Source organism: Macaca thibetana, chromosome 11, assembly GCF_024542745.1.
Source record: "Macaca thibetana thibetana isolate TM-01 chromosome 11, ASM2454274v1, whole genome shotgun sequence".
NCBI lineage: Eukaryota > Metazoa > Chordata > Mammalia > Primates > Cercopithecidae > Macaca > Macaca thibetana.
This window is the reverse complement of record NC_065588.1, coordinates 12,607,732-12,630,132: the sequence shown is the minus strand read 5'-3', so window position 1 is coordinate 12,630,132 and position 22,401 is coordinate 12,607,732. Positions and strand designations below refer to the sequence as shown.

The 22,401-nt window shown below is 42.2% G+C and overlaps 1 protein-coding gene and 1 pseudogene across 3 annotated transcripts in view; one reads left to right on the top strand and one right to left on the bottom strand.

The window, feature by feature from the left end:
* The window catches only part of BORCS5 (BLOC-1 related complex subunit 5), a 109,038-nt gene that overhangs the window by 6,880 nt on the left and 79,757 nt on the right, over positions 1-22,401 (bottom strand). The gene's annotated exons all lie outside the window — the stretch shown is intronic.
* On the top strand, positions 8,451-8,844 carry LOC126930789 (AP-3 complex subunit sigma-1-like; annotated as a pseudogene).

Here is a 22,401-nt window from a genome sequence, read left to right as displayed (position 1 = left end):
TAATGCTTATGTCAAGGAGACACGCTTTTTCAACATCTGAAAAATCAATCGAAGTAACTTGACATTTCAACAGAATAGAGGTTAGAAATCTATGACTGTCTTAATAGATATAAGAAAAAGCATTCAACAAACTGAACATGCACTTATTATGGAAATTTGTTCAGCAAAGTAGGAACAGAAGGAAACTTCCTCAACCTGATAAAGGGTGTCTATGAAAAACCTCCAGCTAACAATATAGTTATTGGTGAAAGACATTTTTCTCCCTAAGACTAGGAACAAGGCAAGCACGTCTCCACTCTTACCACTTCCATTCAACATTGTACTAAATGCAATAGCCAATGCAATAAACCAAGTAAAAGGCAAAGAAATTAGAAAGGAATAAAAGGGTCTTTATCTGCAGATGACATTATACACTTAGAAAATCTTTAAAAATCCACTAAAAACTATTAAAGTGAAGTTAGCAAGGTTGCAAGATACATGGTCAGCATACAGAAATCAATTGTATTTCTACATAACAATGAATGACAAGACAGTGAAATAAAAGAATACTATTTACAACTGCATCAGCAACATGAAATACTTAGGGAAAAATTCAACGAAATGTGTACAAGACCTGTATGCTGATACTACAAAACATTGCTCTGAAAAATTAAAAGGGATCTTAGGAAATGAAGTATATCATGTTCACAGATTGTCAGATTCAACACAGTCAAGGTGTTGGTGTCAAATTGATTAAGAGGTTCATTTGTAATCCAAGTAAAAGTTCCAGAAGGCATTGTTTTACAGGAATTGGTAAGCTGATTCTAAGTACATAGAATGGCCAAAATAATTGGAAGAACAAAGTCTGAAGACTTATAGTACTTGATTTCAGGACTTACTATAAAGCTATAGTAATCAGGATAGCGTGGTGCTGGCATGGAGACACACAGATCCATGAAACGAAAGACAGTGTAAAAATGATCTAAAAATATACGGTTAATTGATTTTTTTGTTGTTGTTACAAAGGTTCCAAGGCAATTCAATAGGGGAAAAAAGTTTTTCAACAATTTGTGCTGGAATATCTAGATATCTACAAAGAGAAAGAATGAACCTGGACCCTTACATCTCACCCTGCATACACAAGAAATTAACATAGAATGGATCACAGACCTAAATATAGAAGCTAAAACTACAGAACTTCTAGAAGAAAATATAGGAGAAAAATCTCTGCTACCTTGGCCGGGCTCGCTGGCTCACGCCTGTAATCCCAGCACTTTGGGAGGCCGAGGCAGATGGATCATCTCAGGTCAGGAGTTCGAGACCAGCCTGACCAACATGGTGAAATCTCATCTCTACTAAATACAAAAAGTTAGCTGGACGTGGTGGTGCATGCCTGTAGTCCCATATACTTGGGAGGCTGAGGCAGGAGAATCGCTTGAACCTGGGAGGCAGAGGTTGCAGTGAGCTGAGATCTTGGCATTGCACCCCAGCCTGGGTGACAGAGCAAGACTCTGTCTTTAAAGAAAAAAAAAAAAAAAAAAAAAACCTTTGCTACCTTGGGGTATGCAAAGATTTCTAAGTTTCAATAAGTGTTAACCATAAAATAAAAATGGTTAAATTGATTTTCATCAAAACTAAAAACTTCTCTTAAAAATATACCATTAAGGCCGGGCGTGGTGACTCACACCTGTAATCCCAGAAGTTTGGGAGGCCAAGGCAGGTGTGGATCACCCGAGGTCAGGAGCTTGAGACCAGCCTGGCCAACATGGAGAAACCCTGTCTCTACTAAAAATACAAAATTAGCCAGGCCTGATGGCGCATGCCTGTTAATCCCAGCTACTCGGGAGGCTGAGGCAGGAGAATCGCCTGAACCTGGGAGGCGGAGGTTGCGGTGAGCCGAGATCGTGCCATTGCACTCCAGCCTGGGCAACTAGAGCAAAACTCCATATCAAAAAAAAAAAAAAAAAAAAAAAAAAAAAGATACCATTAAGAAAATGAGGCCGGGTGCAGTGGCTTATGCCTATAATCCCAGCACTCTGGGAGGCTCAGGCAGGCAGATCACCTGAGGTCAGGTATTTGACACCAGCCTGGCCAATATGGTGAAACCCTGTCTCTACTAAAAATATAAAAATTAGCCAGGTGTGGTGGTGCACACCTGTAATCCCAGCCACTCACGATGCTGAGGCAGGAGAATATCTCTTTTTTTTTTTTCTTTTTTGAGATGGAGTCTGGCCTTGTCACCCAGGCTAGAGTGCAGTGGTGCGATCTCAGCTCACTGCAACCTCCAACTCCCAGGTTCAAGCGATTCTCCTGCCTCAGCCTCCTGAGTAGCTGGGACTACAGGCGTGCCACCACGCCCAGCTAATTTTTTCTATTTTTAGTAGAGATGGGGTTTCACCGTGTGAGCCAGGATAGTCTCGAGCTCCTGACCTCGTGATCTACCAGCCTTGGCCTCCCAGAGTGCTGGGATTACAAGCGTGAGCCACCGCGCCCGGCCAGGAGAATCTCTTGAGCACAAGAGGCAGAAGGTGCAGTGAGTCGAGATCGCACCACTGCCCTCCAGCCTGGGTGACACAGCAAGACTGTCTCAAAAAAAGAAAAAAAAAAGAAAAAGGAAAAAGAAAAAGAAAATGAAAAGGCAAGCAGTAGACTGAGAAAATATTCACAATATTTTATTCCCTATGAAAATAATGGGCAAAAATAGAAAGAAAGAAAAAATTTCACTATCTATCTATATCAAATGACAGTCTACATCCAGAGTATATCAATAACTCTTATAATTCAACACTAAGAAAAAATCCAACATTTGGGATCGTTTCAGGAGAACTGAAAACATGATTGAATTATTGTTCTTGAGGGAGAAATATGGGGTAGAAATGGGTCAGAGGCTGGGGAAAAGTCCTGCAGGAGATCGCCTGGAAGTGGGATCTCACCTTCTTGGGACAAAGGAGCCAAGGAAGTGTTAAGAGTAAAACTATTAACAGTGTGGAGATTGCACCCTTGGGCACTGTTAAGGAAGCTGGACTACAGATAAGGGAAAAAAAAAAGAGAGAGTAGGCAGATGTTACCCAGACAATTGTCACAACAGAACTCCTTTGCTAAAGCCCTGACACAGTATGGAAAGAAAAAAATTCTCTTCAGTTTTCAAATTCCTCTAAGGACTCTGGAGACTTCTAGCTTATGACCACAATTATCCCGAATCCCATCCTTTGTCTCTGGATAGTTACTGCTGCCAAACGAGGAGCGGCTATTCATGACACTGATGCCCACTGAGGCTCTAACCTCAGAGGGGCCCTGTCTCATGGAAGCGGCTGTCCTGCCTGAGCTGGAGTGGCAGAACAGAACTCAATTGCCTTCAGATCCACTGGCTTAAATTCGCAATGGTTCAGCCGCCAAGACTGAGCCAGAGCTTTTACCTCCGCTGTGGGTAGACCACCCAGACCCTGCAAATGACCTATTTAGACATCTGAAATCATTCCTGAGCTCAGGCTGAGTGACTCAGAGTTTGTGGGGGAGGGGAGAGAGCTTCTATAGAAGCAATAAAATAAAGAATTACTGTGAAGTTGAGTAACCATTCCAGTTTTCTAACTAAAATATACATCACTTACGGATACAGACAGTAGCATCAGACAGAACTGTGTCAACATCTTGCTTCTGCAGATGACTCGTTACCTTCATGACCTTGAGCCAGTTACTTAACCTTGCTGACCCTCAGCTTCTTTGTCCCCTAAATTGGGGACATTGACAATGCCTACCTTATAGAGTTGACGTAGAATTAAACGAGATAACATATATAAAACTCCTAGAACAGTCCCCAGGAAAAAGGAGCTCCATCGATGATAAAATGTATGTGAACTGAAACAGAAACTCTGTCTAGAAACCTCTTTTACATGAAGAATGAAAAAGCAAGATAAGAAATGTAGTGCATGAAAGCAGAAAAAAACAACAAATGACATTTTGTGATATCCAGATAGACACAAGCTATCTATTGTGAAGGCAGGAGCTTATGTGGACGCCTCCTCTCGGTTACATTAACTATCTTCAAGGCTTACACAATCACTCAGATGACAACTTACCATTGTGTTTTTTGCTGATATGTTTTATTTTTGTTCTGTACTTCTGCTACCGAAAATCTTACAACAGAGTCACATTACTCATCCCAGTTTCCTGATAGAATCATTTCGCACTACGTCACAACTGAAATCATTATTTACCTACAAGTCCTTCCATGTGTTTCTGATCTATATGTTGAGAGTAAAGAGTAACTATTACAACACTGTTTGATGCTACCCAATATGGTAAAAGTAAAAATACATACGTGTACATGCGTCCATGGATATTTTTCAAAAAATATTTTGAAAGCAAAACCAAAAGCTTTAATAAACGATATCCTCTCCAACAAGAGGATACAGTGCTTCAAAAACTTTTGTTACATAAAATTTCCTGATAAAATAAGCTTTGATGCTGGTTTGAAGCAGATGGGTCATGCCATTAAAGATGTCACTGTGGTTTGTTTTTTGGAGACAGGGTCTCGCTCTGTTGTCCAGGCTGGGGTGCAGTGGCCTGATCATAGCTCACGGGAGCCTTGAATTCCTGGGTCCAAGCAGTCCTCCTACCTCAGCTTCCTGAGTAGCTAAGACTACATGTGCATGCCACCATGCCTGGATAATTTTTGTTTTTTATTTTTTGTACAGATGGGGTCTCACGATGATGCCCTGGCTGATCTCCAAACTCCTGGCCTCAAGCCATCCACCCCCTCAGCCTTCCAAAGTGTTGGGATTACAGGCGTGATCTACCACAACTGCCCTCACTATGCTTGATGTAGTTCTTTTCAAAGTAAAGGTAAACTTTCCGAATTAGTGACATACTACAAGGGCTTATTTTAAGTTAGAAAAGATGTGCAACATAATAGTGAGAACTTCATAAAGATAGTGTACAACTTTTAAATTCTAAAAACTTAAGATGTAGATATGCACGAAATGATCAAAAGCAAATTTAATAACCCTCATGGGTCAAAAGAAAAATGAGCAGGTAAGCTGTGTTTCACAGTTAACAAAATTCACATCCATATGATCAATAGACTTATTTTTCTATCCCCAAGATACTTAAGTTTAAAAGAAATGTTAAAAACAAAGACTGCATATGGACCTAAGACTGCTTTTTTTTTTTTTTTTTTAAAGACCGAGTCTCACTCTGTTGCCCAGGCTGGAGGGCAGTGGTGCAATCTCGGCTCACTGCAACCTCCGCCTCCCAGGTTGAAGCGATTCTCCTGCCTCAGCCTCCCAAGTAGCTGCGAGTACAGGTGTGCATCACCACGCCTGGCTAAGTTTTGTATTTTTAGTAGAGACGGGGTTTCACCATGTAGATCGGGCTGGTCTCGAACTCCTGACCTCAGGTGATCTGCCCTCCTCAGCCTCCCAAAGTGCTGGGGTTACAGACATGAGCCACTGTACCCAGCTCAAGACTGCATTTAAAAAGTCACTCATCTTTCCCACCCTTTAAAGGTAATGTTTAGCTTTTAATGTGGTGTCTCTCAGTTAACATTAGTATCAAGGTTAATTTTTATTTGATCTCAACGGATATCTCACTTTCTCTACACTCATTCTACATTTAAATTCCTGTTTCCCAAGGAGGTCAGTTTAGGAATATGGAGGCTGGGAGGAGGAGGCATGATGGGTTGAGGCCAGCTAACCAAACGCTGCCTCTTTTTAGGGTTCTAAATCCATCCCCGGCTTTGTTCTTTCTTTGGCTGGATTTCCTTCTGGGTTCAAAATGTAATGAGCAGGCAGTGATATGTAATTCTGCTCTTTTATTGTAAGCACTTTGTAGCTAAAGGGGCTAAATGGAAAAGTAACAATTCATCCTGTTGTACAGCTATTCAAATAACAACATTCTGAGGCCAGTAACAATCTGCTATTTGAAGATGGGCATATTGCTGATTTTTAGCAATGTAAGCTCACCCTTCAAATCCTTGACATCACTAATAATCCATTACCATTAACAAAGTAAGTCAGAAGACCTGAATTTAAACCCTACTAGTTGGTGAACTTGGGCAAGTCACAAGCTGACTCTCAGCTTCTACTTTTCAAAAGTGGGGCTAATAATGGCTAATATTCATCCTATCTCATGGCAGTGTTGTAATGGTTATAATGAGATAATATATGTAAGAATGATCTGAAAACACAACACTGCTATAAACATGTATGTTTATATTATTCTAACAATGAATGGCAAAATATGCTTGGAAGTTTTTTTATGGTAGTAAAACTAAGAAGTTCCCAAATCATAATCACCTTCGAAGAAAACTGCTACAATGTTTTATATAAAGCTTCAATATCCACCCTTCTCAGATGTTTCTGAAATTCAGAACTACCAATTCTCCCAATTAGGAAGCAGTTAGCCTAACTATATAAATCAGTCCTGTTCCTAGGGCAAAAATCTGTCCTTGCAATTACAACTGAAGCCATTTATCCAAAGAAGATATACAAATGGCCAATAAACACAGGAAAAGATGTTCAACATCATTGGACATTAGAGAAGGGCACATCAAAAGCAAAAGAATACAACTTCACACCCACTAGGATGGCTCAAATGAAAAGGCAGACAATGACAAATGTTAGTGAGGGTGTGGAGAAACCGGAACCCCTGTGCATTGCTGGTAGGCATGTAAAATAGGACAGTCATTCTGAAGAACAGTTTGGCCGTTTCTCCAAAAGTTAAACATAAAGTTACTATACGGCCAGCGATTTCACTTCACATATATTCCCAAGAGAAGTAAATTGTATGTTCACCCAAAACCTTGTACACAAATTTTTATAGCAGCATTATTCACAATAGGCAAAGAGTAGACACAACCCAAATGTCCATCCGCTGAGAAATGGATAAACAAAACGTGGTCTATCCATAGAATAAAATATTCTTCATCCATAAAAAGATATGAGATACTGATATAAGCTACAACATGGATAAACCTTGAAAACATTATGCTAAGTAAAAGAAACCAGACACAAAAGCCACATATCACATGATTCCCTTTATATGAAATACCCCCAACGGGCAAATCCATAGAGACAGAAAGGAGACTGGCAGTTGCCAGGGGGTAGGGGAATGGAGGTATGGGGAGTGACTGCTGATGTACACAGAGTTTCTTTCTAGGGAGATGCAAATGTTCTGGAATTACATAGTTGTGTAGCTGCACAATCTTGTAAGAATACTAAAACCACTGAAATGCACATTGTAAAAGGGTGAACTATGTGAATAACTCAATTTTAAAAAATAATAAAATAAACGTATTCAAATACATTTAATTCCTTCTCCCAGACCTCTGACAGATACCAGTAATGCATCATGGTTATTCTTTAAATCTGACTTGGACTCAGAACCCGTCTTGGCACTGAACCCCAGATGGCCACTTTCAAGTTTACAAAGATGAACAAACCTATCTGGGAATCCTGGACTAGACACTACGAAAGTGGCTCTGAAACAAATTGCTGAGGCTAAGTAATACATTTTTAATCACAAAGGAAGGTGGTAGCTGAGTCTGCAAGAGGAACAGTCCAAGGTAAAAAGCTGTGTTCATAGGATCCTGGATCTTTACATTAACTATACCATGCATCAACTAACCCCAAAAGGAAGTATATGATGCCAGTTCTCAGCAATTTCCTTGAACCTTCAAGCCTACTGATTTTTAAATGGACTCATACTGACAGCATTCATTTTTTTAAAAATAAAAACTATATTTATAGCACACAACACGTTTTGACATACATATACATAGTGAAATGATTTCTATAGTCACACTAATTAAAATCTTCATCTCCTCACATACTTACCATTTTTTGCTTCTGACACCTTCTTCAAGAGCTTTCTTCCACTTTGCGAACCCAGTGCTTGTGTTTTCATACATTGACTATCCCGTGATTTGGTCTTTGACTCATGGTAGTAGCTGTCTCCACTCCGAAGAGTAGGAGGCCCATCGCCACAAATCAAGATATGGCACATTCTAGCCCACCTGCCACCTCTATCCCCACCAGACCATGGTTACTTGCCCTGCAGTAGAGATTCAGACAGATTATAAAGGTTAGGCTATGACAGGCTGCAACAAAACCTTTCAGGGTGAACTGTGTGCTTTCTGGCTGTCCAAGCCTCCTCCAGATCACCATTCCCATGGAGGGTTTGGGAGTATGAATCTTTTGTGGACGCCTCTCTCTTGCACAAGGGACAACAATGGGCAAATGTTTTCCTTAATGACACCACAGGCTGAATGGCACTAATTACTACATTTTGGACACTTTGAAGTGACCTTGTTTCTGAAGGCAGTAGTTTGCAATGGCAGCCTGTAAGAATAAACTCTTGCCGGTGTGCAGGAGGGAGTGGGTGGGGAAGGATCGCCGGCGAGATGACGGAGGCGAGGTTTGCCCGCCAGCCCCCACCCTGGCCCCCAGTGCCCACCCGGTGGGTCCGGCTCAGCCATGATCAAGGCGATCCCAATCTTAACAACCACGGGAAGCCGCAGCTCTCCAAGTTCTATCAGCCCTACGTATTTGTGGAAACATTAGACAAATGTTTTGAAAATGTGTGTGAACTGGATTTGATTTTCCATGTAGGCAAGGTTCACAATATTCTCGCAGAAATGGTGATGGAGGAATGGTATTGGAGACAAACACGAATGGGATTGTTACACAAATTGATGCACAAAATAAGCTGGAAAAATCTGAGGCTGGCTTAGTGGGAGCTCCAGCCTGTGCTGTACCAGCTGTAAAAAAAACCTGAATCTTCCTGAGATCCCAAGAAATATTAACATTGGTGACATCACTATAAAAGTGCCAAACCTGCCCTCTTTTAAATAAAAATTTAAAAAGGCTACTCCCAGGTAAAATCCAGGGAGGGGAAGTCATGTAAGTTTACCATGCAGTTGTTTACCAAAAATAGAGGAGGAGAGTCAACTTTTGCTCTTGGATTTAACTCAAAGCACTCTATAGAAGCTGTGTAAAGTCAATAAGAAAGTTCAATGTTGCTTTTTTTTTTTCTTTTTTTTTTTTTTTTTTGAGACGGAGTCTTGCTCTGTCGCCCAGGCTGGAGTGCAGTGGTATAATCTCGGCTCACCGCAAGCTCCGCTTCCCGGGTTCACGCCATTTTCCTGCCTCAGCCTCCTGAGTAGCTGGGACTACAGGCGCCCGCCACCACGCCCGGCTAATTTTTGTACTTTTAGTACCAAAAAAAAAAGTACTTTTAGTACTTTTAGTACAAAAATTAGACAGGGTTTCACCATGTTGGCCAGAATGGTTTCGATCTCTTGGTCTCGTGATCTGCCCGCCTCGGCCTCCCAAAGAGCTGGGATGACAGGCGGGAGCCACCGCGCCCGGCCAGCTCAATGTTGCTTTTCTTTCTCAGTGATTTTAAAGAAATTGAGTAGTTCTTATGTGATTTATTTTTCTAAACTGCGTTCCTGTGCCCACCTACGGCATGCCTCTATGTATTGGCTACTACAGTGTTTCAAAGTGTTTGAGATATTTCTTTAATAACGTACAACCTAAAATGTTGGTGTTTTGTATGGATCACAAGTGCGGCATTCCTTAATTCCTTCTGCTGTTTGTCACACAATTGTTAAAGAACCAAATATGTATTGCATGGAAACATTATGACGTTTTTCTCTTAGTTTAAATAAACTCCAAGGTAACCAGACTTCTAAAGCACCTTTCTGTTTGCCTGATACCTACTTTAGCAATAATTTTTTTACAACCCTCTGACTCAACAAAGTAATAAAAGTATATTTTATCACTGTTAAAAAAAAAAAAGAATACATTCTCGCCATTTATTCTCACAGGCGTACCTTTGATCTGTCAACCAGAAAAGAGAAATCCCTCTCTGGTAAATCTCACTCCACACACTCTAACAGAAACAAAACTGGCATCCACACTGGTGGACTATTTCTTCTGGTAATCAATGCACATCACGTTACAATGATTTGGTAGGTAGAAGCCAGTACATAATACACACGAATTCTCTAGTTATTTTAATTATTGTAATAAAATAATGTATAACAGTTACAGCTGCTATCCATTAAGTACCTACTAAGTGTCAGATACTGTACTGTGTAGTTTGCATATATTATCTTTATACCTCACCACACTTCATAGGGAAAGTGTCACTCTCCTATTAGAGATGAGAAATTAGAGATTCAGAGGTGACAAAAGGTGCCCAGGGCCACATAGTTCGTACTAGCAAGTGAAGCCAGAATTCAAACCCATGCTTTTTGGCCTAATTTTTGCCTATCTTTTCTAAAGCGCTAATTAATTCAAATGTCAACTCATTTCAATTAAATACATACCATGTTGAGCAGTGTGTTTAATGCCTTTTTGAACTCCTTAAGAGATGGATTTAAATGGCAATTTTTTATGCTGTCAAGCGGAATGGAAAAACACTGGGGTTTACTTTTCTAATAAAAATAACAAATTACCAGACAAAACATGGACATTTACAAAACAAAAACTGAGAGGAGACCAAAGGGAGTAAACTATCTGTTAGCAGACAAACTTCAATGACATTTTCACTGGCAGTTCGTTTGTACACTTTGTACTCTTGACATCTCACGCGTACAAACATTTCACAATTCTTGACCTTACCAAGGAGGCTTAGACGAAGCAATCTTCAGCTGTAAAAGAACGAGGTACAAGGGTCCTGAGCACCCCGCTCCTTTTACAGATGAAGACTGCTCCCAGAGTGGGCATGCACTATCCCTAAGCTCTCACGGCTGGGACTGACGGGGCCAGGACTGAATTCCAGATCTCCCGATTCCAAGGGCCACCATACCTGTCCTAAGCGACCCAAGTCTACCAGTGACATTTCCTTTTCCATAGCTTGTTCTACTATGCTTTATAACTGTGTGTGAAAACTATGATCTAAAGTGAAGTTTTTCAAGACACTATTTCTGACCATAAGGGAAATAAAAATCTATCATTAGTCAGTGTCAAAAATCAAATGACAAAATCCAATCAGACATCTCCACGTCCATCAGTCATAGGAACCTGCTCGGTGAGCCTGGATCTGCAGTGAGAGGGGCATCAGTCAAAACTGCACACACGTCTGCTTCCTTCTGAATTACATAAACCTCCCCTGGCTCCTTATTAGTGTACCACTTCCTGTTGCACCATGACAAACAATGGGGCCGACTGTCGCCGGTGTTTTCATTCATTACCCCACAGGCTGAACCGCATCGATTTCCACATACTGGACATTTTGAAGTCACCCTGTTTCCTTTGTTCAAACAATGTATCTACATGTCTCAGAAAAAGAACACATTTTATTCAGGTCTTCAAGAGAATTCAGAGATATCAGAACGGCAGGAATTTGAATTGCATGACTGTTCCAATAATTACTTTAGAACTTGCCCAGTTTCCTCTGATGCCTTCTTACTCTTGGCATCATGTCTAGGTGGGAAAGTGGGAAATAAATCCTAAAACCATTCGGCAGCTTCCAAAACTAAACAGGCAGATTATACCTCCCCCAACAAAAGGCCTTGAAAACGGCATTGATGCCAGCAAATCAGGAAAAGAAAAACATCATGAGTAAAAATAAAAGCCTGAGGGTCCGAAGTCCCACTCCTCCCTTTCCTTGGGAGAGCTTTCCTCGGGTCCCATGAAAGACAGCGGTGACATCTGAGATCTTCTGCCTCCTGGAGAAGGCCCCGTCTGCAACCGAGCACCCCAGCCCTGACTCATTCGAGGCTCCCTCTCTGCAACCCTCCAGAGCGGCAGTGGGGAAGGATGAAGCTCTTCCTCAGCGCGAGTCCGCTCTCTGTCTACCTTCCGCAGACAGGGACTGTGGAGTCCTCTGGGACACTGGTGAACAGCTCCATTCTCCAGGGCACGGGTGGAAGGAGAAAAAAGTTATCCCCAAGGTAGGCAGAGTTGTCACTTCAAGAATGTCAACGTGGGGTCTTCAAGGCTATTTTAAAGTGTGGTTGCATCCTATAAAGACTGTTTTTGAGATGCTAAGTATACTGTGACACTAGGCGGCGAGTATTATAAAGGAATACAGGGTAAGGGAACGTGCTTGAACACTGGGCATGAGCAGGAGACAGGCTGGAAGAATAAGCCCTTAAAGAATTGAAGATGAAGCAGGGCACAGTGGCTCATGCCTGTAATTCCAGCACTTTGGGAGGCCAGGGCGGATGGATCACGACGTCAGGAGTTTGAGACCAGCCTGGCCAACATGGTGAAACCCCATCTCTACTAAACATGCAAAAATTAGCCGGGCATGATGGCAGGCGCCTATAATCCCAGCTACTCGGGAGGCTGAGGCAGGAGAATCGCTTGAAACCAGAAGGCAAAGGTTGCAGTGAGCTGAGATCGCCATTGCACTCCAGACTGGGCCACAAAGCAAAACTCCATCTCAATAAATAAATAAATAAATAAATAAATAAATAAATAAATAAAAATAAAAGAATTGAAGACAATGGACAAAAAGGTGGAAAGGAAGCACGGCCTAGAGTCTCGAAGGCGGACGTTAGCTCTGAGTTGGCATCCCAGCTCCACTTCCACAACTGTGTAACCGGGAACACATTCGGGTGTCTGAATCTCAGCTGATCGTGAAATACAGATGATATATGCAAAATGCCTATTCTAAACCTGGCACATGGCAAACATGTAAAACCGACAGCTGTAACACTATTGTTGCTGTCACTACTACATCACCAGAGGGGCTGGAGAAGCCTCACAGATGCAGCAGGCGGACAGTGAGGAAAGTCTCCAAGCCATGCCACTAACCTGGACTCCCCTTTCAGATGTCCAGAATCAAAGAGAAATAAAAGTAAGTTTGTATGACTGAAGTGACACACTCAACACCTTAAAACCTGAGCTAAGGTAATGAAACAGTGTGAAACTGGACTATGTGCTCTGTAATTCCCTGGTGTATCCACCCAAACCATGTGTGAACACAACCCCTTTTTGACTCGGAGAACAGAGCTTAGCAGTGGTGCGTGGGTAAATATTTTACAGCTAAAATAATCCACCCTGTGCCTGAAGAAAGAACCAAGATACCGTACATGGGACGATGATATTGGCATAATGATGTGGTATACTGCCACCGGCGCTGCCTTATGCTCCCGGGCAGGATGCTAGACGGCTGCTCAGGACATCAGGCTGGAGCCTGATTTCCAGTCCAGAGGCCCATGTCATTCCCCATGCAGATGGCTGAGGCACCGACTGAATTTTACCACATAAACTGTTCCAGCAAACACTTCCTGTACACCAGGGAGGCATGAGGAAGGAGGTCCCCTGTGATCAAGGGAAACCGGGACCTCCGCATGTGCCAGGCTGTTGGCGGTTGCTGATGGGAGAGCAGGATTCCTCAGGCAGAGAGGGGGAGCAGATGCCAGAAGGAGGGGACACAGCAGACGCCGGGGAGCAGGAGTGGAGGCTGGGTATTTCAGGCCAGAGCCATCCGAATTTCACCCATTTTGCAGAATACAACTATGACTATTACAATACAAGATGGAGAGGCAGGTGAGTGACAGACTCCAGAGAATCTAAGTCTCCGCAAGGGCAAAGAGAGAATGTGTAAACTTCCAGGTAGAAAGGGGAAGAGAGGAGGCTGGGGGACTTTGGGATACAGGAAGAAACCATCACCGAAATGATGCTGTGTTACGCTACTAATGCTCATACTTCTACAGAACAACATTTTGCAATCCCTCCTTGTCTGGCTGCATTTGAAATAAATGACTTTTACTCTCCCAAAATAATCCTTTCTTTTACATAGCTCCGTACGGTCCTGCAGAGTCCTTCCACATTCATTATGCCTTTTGCTCTGGGCTGCAGGTTGGCTGTCATGGGCAGTTTCCAGCAATGGTGTGATATGGCCTTAGACAAGTGAAACGCTCTCTACTCATGTGTAGAATGAGAACGATGGAGGATCGCCAGGACATCGACTAAAGTCTTACGATATTATACTCAGTCTGTCAGCATGGGCAGAAGAAAATTAAATGCTGCTTCAAGCTTTAGGGACACCTCCTGATGAGATCCTTTGGAAGTCCCTGAAATCTAAAACAATTCAGAGATGTTTTTAAAAGGAGTATAGATCTGCAAGTCTCCTACCAACTAACAACAGAGATAGCAAGTAAGACTCTAGTTCGGAACATTCAGATAAACATGACAATGAGCAGAGTGATCGTAAAGAACAGAATCTTGGGAACTGGGATTGCCATTGGTCAAATAATCTGATAAATTTCAGATCCAGACAGAGTTATAAAGAAGAGCCCCCTGGCTAGCTCTGTACTGATGAGCTGGTCTTTATATTAAAAGTTCCTTTCTGGGAAGGCCTTCTGTGTCACCCCATGTCAAATTTCTACCCTACTGACATTTTGTATCTCCTTACTTTTTTTTTATTCTTGTACTTACCAACTTACCTGCCATCTATTTTATTTTTTTACTTTATTTATTGTCTGTGTCCACAATGGAGTGTAAGATCTCTGAAGGAGGGTCTTGTCTGTTTTGTAGTGATATTTCCTCGACACCTACAACAGGGCCTGACACAGAGCTGACTAGTTCATAAATGAAGCAGACACGTAAAGGCATATGCATACAAAGTTCTGAGGCATATTCTTATCTTGATGAATCAAAAAGCTGCAGGCAGGGAGATGCAACTCTTATGAGGTTCATATATTGTGAGAACAAAAAACAACAAAAAACAGAAGCCACGTATGGTGGCTCATGCCTGTAATCCTAGCACTTGGGAGGCTGATGTGGGAGGATTGCTTGAGGCCAAGAGTTCAAAGTCAGTCTGGGCAACCTAGCAAGACCCTGTCTCTACAATAATAATAATAATAATAATAATAATAAAGTTAGCTGGGCATGGTGTCACACACCTGTAATCCTAGCTACTGGGGAGGCTGGGGCAGGAGTATCACTTGACCCTAGGAGTTTGAGGCTGGAGTGAGCTATGACTGTGCCACTGCACTCTGGCCTAAGTGACAGAATGAGACCCTCTCTATAAAAAAAATTTAAATTAAAAAGTAAAAGAGCCAGTACTGGGCCTTACTCCAGACCCACTGGCACAGAATCTCTGAAGATGGAGCCTATCCATCAGTTTAACCAAAAAAAAAAAAAAAAGGTATTTCAAAAAAAAAAAAAAAAGTAATGCATGTTCGAGATAGAAATCTTGTAAAACACAGAAAAACAGACGCAGGCTAAAACAAACACCAATGATAATCTCATCTCTAAAGGGCAACCACAATTAAGTCACTGTCATGTTTCCTTCTGTCTAATCATTTATTAAGAATATTTACCACGGCCAAGCACGATGGCTCACACCTGTAATCCCAGCACTTTGAGAAGGTGAGGTAGGAGGATTGCTTGAGGCCAGGAGTTCAAGAACAGCCTAGGCAACACGGCAAGACACTGTCTCTACAAAAAAAATTAAAAATTAGCCAGGTAGGTGGCACACCTGTAGTGCTGGTTGTGTGAGAGGCTGAAGTGGGTGGATCACTGGAGCCCAAGAGTTTGAGGCTACAGTAAGCTATGATTGTGGTACAGAACTCCAGCCTGGGCAACAGAGGGAGACCCTGTCTCTAAAACAAGGTTGTTTGGCTGCAGGCCACCTGCAGTCCGGGACAGCTTTGAGTGTGACCTAATACAAATTTGTAAGCTTTCTTAAAATATTATGAGTTTTTTTTTTTAAGCTCATCAGCTACCCTTAGCATTAATATATTTTATGTGTAGCCCACAACAATTCTTCCAATGTGGCCCTGGGAAGCCAAAAGATTGGACAACCCTGTTCTAAAATAAACAAAAGAATATTTAATACCGTTGAAATCATATTGAATATAAACTATTACATCCTGATTTTTTTTTTTTTTTTTTTTTTTTTACTTATTGTTAAAAATATAAATCTTTTCCTAATGTCACTTGATTTTCATTGGCAGGAGGACTTAAACCAAGCAAAATTTACCATGGAACCTTGTATCAGGACTTCTGAATCTCAAAGTTGGGCTGCAGATACATTTTAGGAATCTAAGCTCGAAGATGACACAGATGTTCAAAATTTAGTGTACCCCTGGGCACACAATAGACTGTATTTCCCAGCCTCTTTGGAGTTAGCTGTGGCCATGTAATTGAATTCTAGCCGAAGTCATAGGCAACACTCATAGGTTTGGCCCGTAAGAACCTCCTATCTGTGCTAGTCTACTCTTTTTTCCCTTTTGCCACTGGACACTATCAACAACGTGGTTGTTGGGGACGGCAGAGTCACAAGATGGAAGGAACCTGAATCCCTGAACTCAATGGAGGAGAGTCACCTGCTAACCAGAAACATCCACCTTGAACAAGAGCAAGAAATAAACTTCTGTTGCATTTGAGCCATTACACATCTTTGAGTCTATTTTTGGCTGTAGCCTAGCTTACTCTACCTAATGCAACCCTCATAACCTTTATTTTCTCTGATAGAATGAGAAAACTTATCAGTCCCTAGGATGAAATAATTGAAGAATATATAAGTTGTTCATTAAACAAGTATTTATTAAACATCTACTACACGCCAGGCATTGTTCTAGGCACTGCAGCAATGCTCAAATTTGCTAAAATTCATGTTTATCTTCATTGAAAGGGATACAGGACAGGGAATATCTTTTCCCAGCCCTGGTTTCATTTCCATAACCCAGGAGCCCTCGATACCGGCTAGTTGGCTTAGAGACTACAGGTCCTCTGGGGTTCCTCACAAGAGAGGAGACTACACGGGACCTCTGACACTGCCCACTCTGGCGGACTGGAAATGAGCAGGGGAGGGAGAAGAACAGGGGCTCTAGAACCTGGCATCGGGAAAGCTGGCAGAGCCAGCTGTCTGGGGGCATGTCTAGGGCAGGCAAACTGGGGGGAAATGGGGCTGCTGTTCACACACGCTCATATATCATTGTCCAAAAACGGAATGGAGTTAAGTCTCAGAGCAGTCAAATAACCGGGCTCTGCTCATGCCTTGCCAAAAAACACAAGCCTACATTTCCAACAGGCAAGTAATAAACTAGATTCGGCCCTCTTCCAGGATTTCTGGCTTTTGGCAGGACAGTGCTGGTGTAAAGGAAGTGTGGGGCCAGGCCCAAGGAAGCCCTGTGCAGCATACCTTACAGTCTGCCGAACCAGAAGCAGCCCACCCCCCACCTGGATTTCCTGCCACCCAGGGGACCAGTTATATTTCTTACAGAAAAGAAAGGTTGCCCAAAGGACAAGAAGCGGGGAAACTATAATTACATGGTAAGGTTTCAACCTGGAATTTATGCCAGAGTCACTTGTGACATTCTATGGGAACATAAAATTTTCTTGAAATGTCTTGCCTCAGTATTTCAGCAAAAAGAAGCCGACATCTCAATGTTCTTGTCAAAATTTGTAGTTTTGCAACAGGTACTCCCAATTCATTTTATAATTTCAGGTCAAGAAAGCAGCAACTGAAGCCAAAATATGTTTAAAAGCGGCCACAGGACTCTAACAATGTTGTCATTTAAAGGAGATTCGGTTCACAGTGTCAGGGCGACAGCAACAGTTTCACCTGGCCAACAGCTCACGCTAACCAGGCTTTTAACCGAAGGAGCTCAAAGTGAATGCTAAGGCCAATTCAGACACTGATGCTCTGTGCATCACTCGGAACAACTCATTTAATCGGGATCAATCTCTCCCCCTGGGAGGACACACAGTACAGGAAGTCAGGTCAAATACTTGGAAAATGACTCCAGCTGGGTCTTAAACATTACAGTACCGTTGACACAAAGAAATCCCTGCCCAGCCCTGTGTGTGGGCCCATTAAGGGCAACTCTCGCGCATTCTTTCAAACACCAGTGGAGGACTCACCAGGTGAAAAAGGAATAACCAAAAATGAAATGAAGGGCTCCAAAGAGGCAGAACGTAAGAAGTATGGTGCAGTGGGAAAGATGACTCACCTTCTAATACCATCTTGGTCATTAACTAATAGAAAGATATCTGGCAAATCCCCCGTACACTCAAAGGTCCTTGGTTGCTTTATTTGCACAATGAAAAGGCTAAATCAGAGAAACCTTAGGGCCTTTCTATAATCTTGTGTAATCGCATGGCTTTCCAAGGGTTGCAATTTTTTCTTACCGGTTCATTTGAACCCCCTCCATGCTTCACACTGGTTTACAGCAATACAGTATGCTTATCAATGCATCTAAGAATTAAAACAGGAGTTACCAGAATCATATCATGAACGTACTCTCAAGGCCTTTAAGCAAGCACACAGGAACTGTAACAAAATAAACCTTGTGGCTTTATCTTAGTTACGAAGGCGTTCTAATCTGTGAACGTATTTACCCACTGACAGCAACTAGAATGAGGCCGAAAGAAGACCCAGGGCAGTGACAAGAGAAGCTCCAAAAGTCTGTGCTGCATCTTCCTGGGGCTGCGGATTTGCCACCGGCCTCGTCCCTTGCCCCCAGGAAAACCACACCTGGGGAGGAAGCACACTCCTTTCTTGTTGGCCTTTCAGTTACCCCACATTTCAATGATAGATGTAACCTAAAACAAAGTGTCTGTCAACTTGAATCCTTAACTAGAAATGAGGCAATATACAGGAAATCCCCCAAACCAGAGGCAGCCATGTATCCACAGCCTAGAAGCCAAGGACTAATGGTTTGCCACCATCCAGCTTCACATTTCTCAAGACCCATGTTCCCCAGGCACGAGTATGCTATCCACAAAGCAGAATAAACAGTAAAATTCACTACAGAAATTCCAAAAACTACATATTCATGGCACGAAAGAAATCCTGCAGGGTTTGAAGGAAACCACAGTGGGCTAAAAAAAAAAAAAATTTTTTTTTTCTTTTTTTTTTGCCTTGCCTCTATTTAGTTCTTAGACTTGGGTTGTTAAGAGCAGAGCTTAAAATCGGGCAATATTTAGACAGCTGCTGGTATCAAGTAATTTCATATGGGCCAATTCATGGCAATTAGGATAGGCCTTTCTCCTTAGTCATCATTTCTATTTAAAGCAATAACAAGAGCTAACACTACAGTGTCTACATGGCAGGCGCGGTCCCTAGTACTGAACCAAGAACAACTGATTGAACCCTCACGAAAACCTGAGGTGGATGTCATTCCGTTCTCACTGAACGGAAAAGGAAACTGAGGCTCAGAAGAATTAAGGGACTTGCCTGAGGTCACACAGCTAGTCAGAGATGGAGCCAGGATTGAACCTTGGCAGTGTGGCTCTGGATTTTACACTCAGAACCGTTTTGCCAGACTGTCCGCAAATACAAGTTGCCCTGCCTCAGCTGAGCCCTCAAGGCCTTATGGCACTCATGACTGTATCCAGTCACCATGACCACTCAACAAATGACCCCCCTCTTCTCCACAGAGGATACACAAGCTGCTGGGTGTGACCGATCTGTGCCGGGGACCCTTCTGCCGTAAGCTTGCCTGCGCCCTCCCTGTTCTCTCAAAACCAATGTCCCACAGGGCTCCAACTCTTGCCTCCTCAGGGATCTCGCTCTAAGAATCCCCCTTTCTCCTTCATCTTTGATCTTGTCTCTTCTGCCTCTTCTCCCTCATCCTGTAAACATGTTCCAGTGCACCACCTGCAAAACAAAAATTCCCCTTTGATCTTCATCCACTTTTAATTTAATTTTGGCCACTACCTCACCGTGTGACCTGGGCAAAGTGCTTACTTGCTCTAAAAGGCTTTAATTTCTGCATCTGAATAATGAGAGCACTGGACCAGAGGGTCTCTAAGGTCCTTCTAATTCCAACCTTCCATGGTTCCGAATGCAGAGATTTCTCTGAGCAGGCTCACCGAAACTCCGGCCAGTTTCTTCGTTGTCACTGAAGCCCCGAAGTTAATTTTCTTCTAAGACTGCCAAGCTGTTAGCCTGCAGCAATGCCCCCCTCTGCCTCTCATTTCCCAACTCCTGGGTTTTTTTCCCCAAATACCTAGCTTAAACCCCGTCTGCTCCAGGATATCCTGATCATGAACTCTTACAGAGCTTTAGTTATAAATCACAAATGAGCACCCCCTTCAACAGTGCCTTTTTCATACTTCTGTTCTATGTATCTTCATTCCCTCATCGAGGCTAAACTCTCAAAGAGCAGGGACCAGGTTACATGTCTCTGGAACCCCCAAAGGACCTCCCACTAGGTGGGTCTGCAATAGCTGCTCAACAGTGCTGGCTGAGGGGCCATCCTATCGCTGTTAAAGAAACCAGTAGTCAAGGTACGTCACTAGACTCCCTGATTGTAAAGTAAATTACCTCCATTCTTCTCCCTCACATACACAAATCTATAAACATAAACTTTTCATTCAAGAGCATCATCCAAATTTAACATAAGGAAAGCTTAGCCAACTCTCTGATTTTCTTTTATCTGAATCAGAAATAGTTATAGCCATGTTTCCCTTTGATGCAGACTTAAGTGATCACAGGTACTGTCATCTTAGGGACCTCTAGGTGGTCCCAGTTCTATACTTCCACTAACAGACATTCTCCATGGTTATTAAGTTCCCTCACTTTTCAACACATAGTATTATGTTACTTCCTCACCTTTCCAACCAAATTTCCAGGAAACATCTGGAATAATATCAGAGAGTTGGTGTTTGATCAAAACGACATCCTCTGCTTTACTCATTTGGAAGTGACTAATTTCAACCCTTAGGTCTGAAGTGAACATAGACGGATGGATATGATTCAGGACTTTGCTAATACTCACCACCAGAGATGCAACGGACACATTACACCACCAATGAAAGCCCCAAAACTGTGCTCACCTCCTCTGCCCAAGCGCCCTGCTGGCTATTGCTCAGTACTGTGAGTGCTGGTCTCTGTTTTGCAATAGTCCTGGGTAACTACTGACTATTCAAAGTGAATCCCAAAGTTCTTCAAACAGAATTTCAAACTGTTTATTTTTTGAGACAGGGTCTTGCTCTGTCGCCCAGGCTGGAGTGGAGATCTCAGCATACCGCAACCTCTTCTCACCTCCTAAGTAGCTGGGAATACAGGCACACACCTCCATGCCTGGATTTTTTTTTTTTTTTTTTTGGTCTTTTTTGTAGAGATGAGGTTTCACCATGTTGCCTAGGCTGGTCTTGAACTCCTGGGCTCAAGCAATCCGCCTGCCTTGGCCTCCCAAAGTGCTGGGATTATAGGCATGAGCCATGTCGCCTGCCAAACTCAGTTTATTTTTAAATGAATGCTCCAAAACACTGGTTCTCACCTGGTTACATATTAGAATCACCTACTGCACCTTCATAAATAACAATACCCAACATCCCACCGCCCCAACCCTATCACCCTTCAAAGATTTTGATCTAATCTGTTTGGAGTGAGACCCAGACATCAGTCTTTTCTTAACAGCACCTCAGCTATACTGAATGAATTAAGGTATCATTGTTAAATATTTTAGGTATACAGCATTGTGACTATATTTTTCAAAAGGACTGAGTCATTCATTTGTGGAATTACTGGTAAAATTCAAAATAAGGTCTCCATTTAATTGTTAGTAATTTCCTGGTGATCACTGTACGAAGCTTATGTAAAGTGTTAACTTTAGGGCAAGCTGCATGGGGCAGGATATACAGGCACTCTCAAATTATTTCTGTGACTTTTCTCTAAGTCTAAAATTAATTCAAATTTAAAAGTTATTTTTAAAAAGAATCCTTCACTTTCAAAGATATATACTTAAATATTTATGAATGAAATCATGTCTGGGGATTTACTACAAAATATGCAGTTGGGGGTGGCAGGGAGTAGGGATACGGATGAAACAGGAGTATTTGCAAGTTGATGATTGTAGTGGCTGGTAATGAGTACATGAAGGTTCACTGTGTTACCTTGTCTTCTTTTACTCTGTCTTCTTCAGTATATGTGTAAAATTTCCCCTCATATATATGGGAGGAAAAAATTTCCGAGTAATTTTAACATGTAGCCAGGGCTGAGAAACACTGCTCTCAAGTCTTGAAAATGTGGTATAATAGAAGCTCTGTCTGGTATTTCCAGCTACAAAACACTTTCCCCAGCTCTCTGATATACAACTAGTCAGTTAATCTCTCTGTACTATACTTTGCTAAACTGCAAAACAACAGATATGGATTAGAAGGTTTTTGTTGTTGTTGTTTTGTTTTGTTTTTGTGAGATGAAATCTGGCTCTGTCGCCCTGGTTGAAGTGCAGTGACATGATCTGGGCTCACTGTAACCTCCACTTTCCGGGTTCAAGTGATTCTTGTGCCTCAGCCTCCCAAGTAGCTGGGACTACTGGCATGCACCACCACACCTGGCTAATTTTTGTATTTTTAGTAGAGACAGTGTTTCACAAAGTTGGCCAGGCTGGTCTTGAACTTAGAGGACTTTTTAAAAAGAATAAGCACCAAAAAGCCAATTTATTATTATTCTAAGATCTCCTCTCTGAGCATTAATGTCATAGTTAATTAACTTCTAGCACAA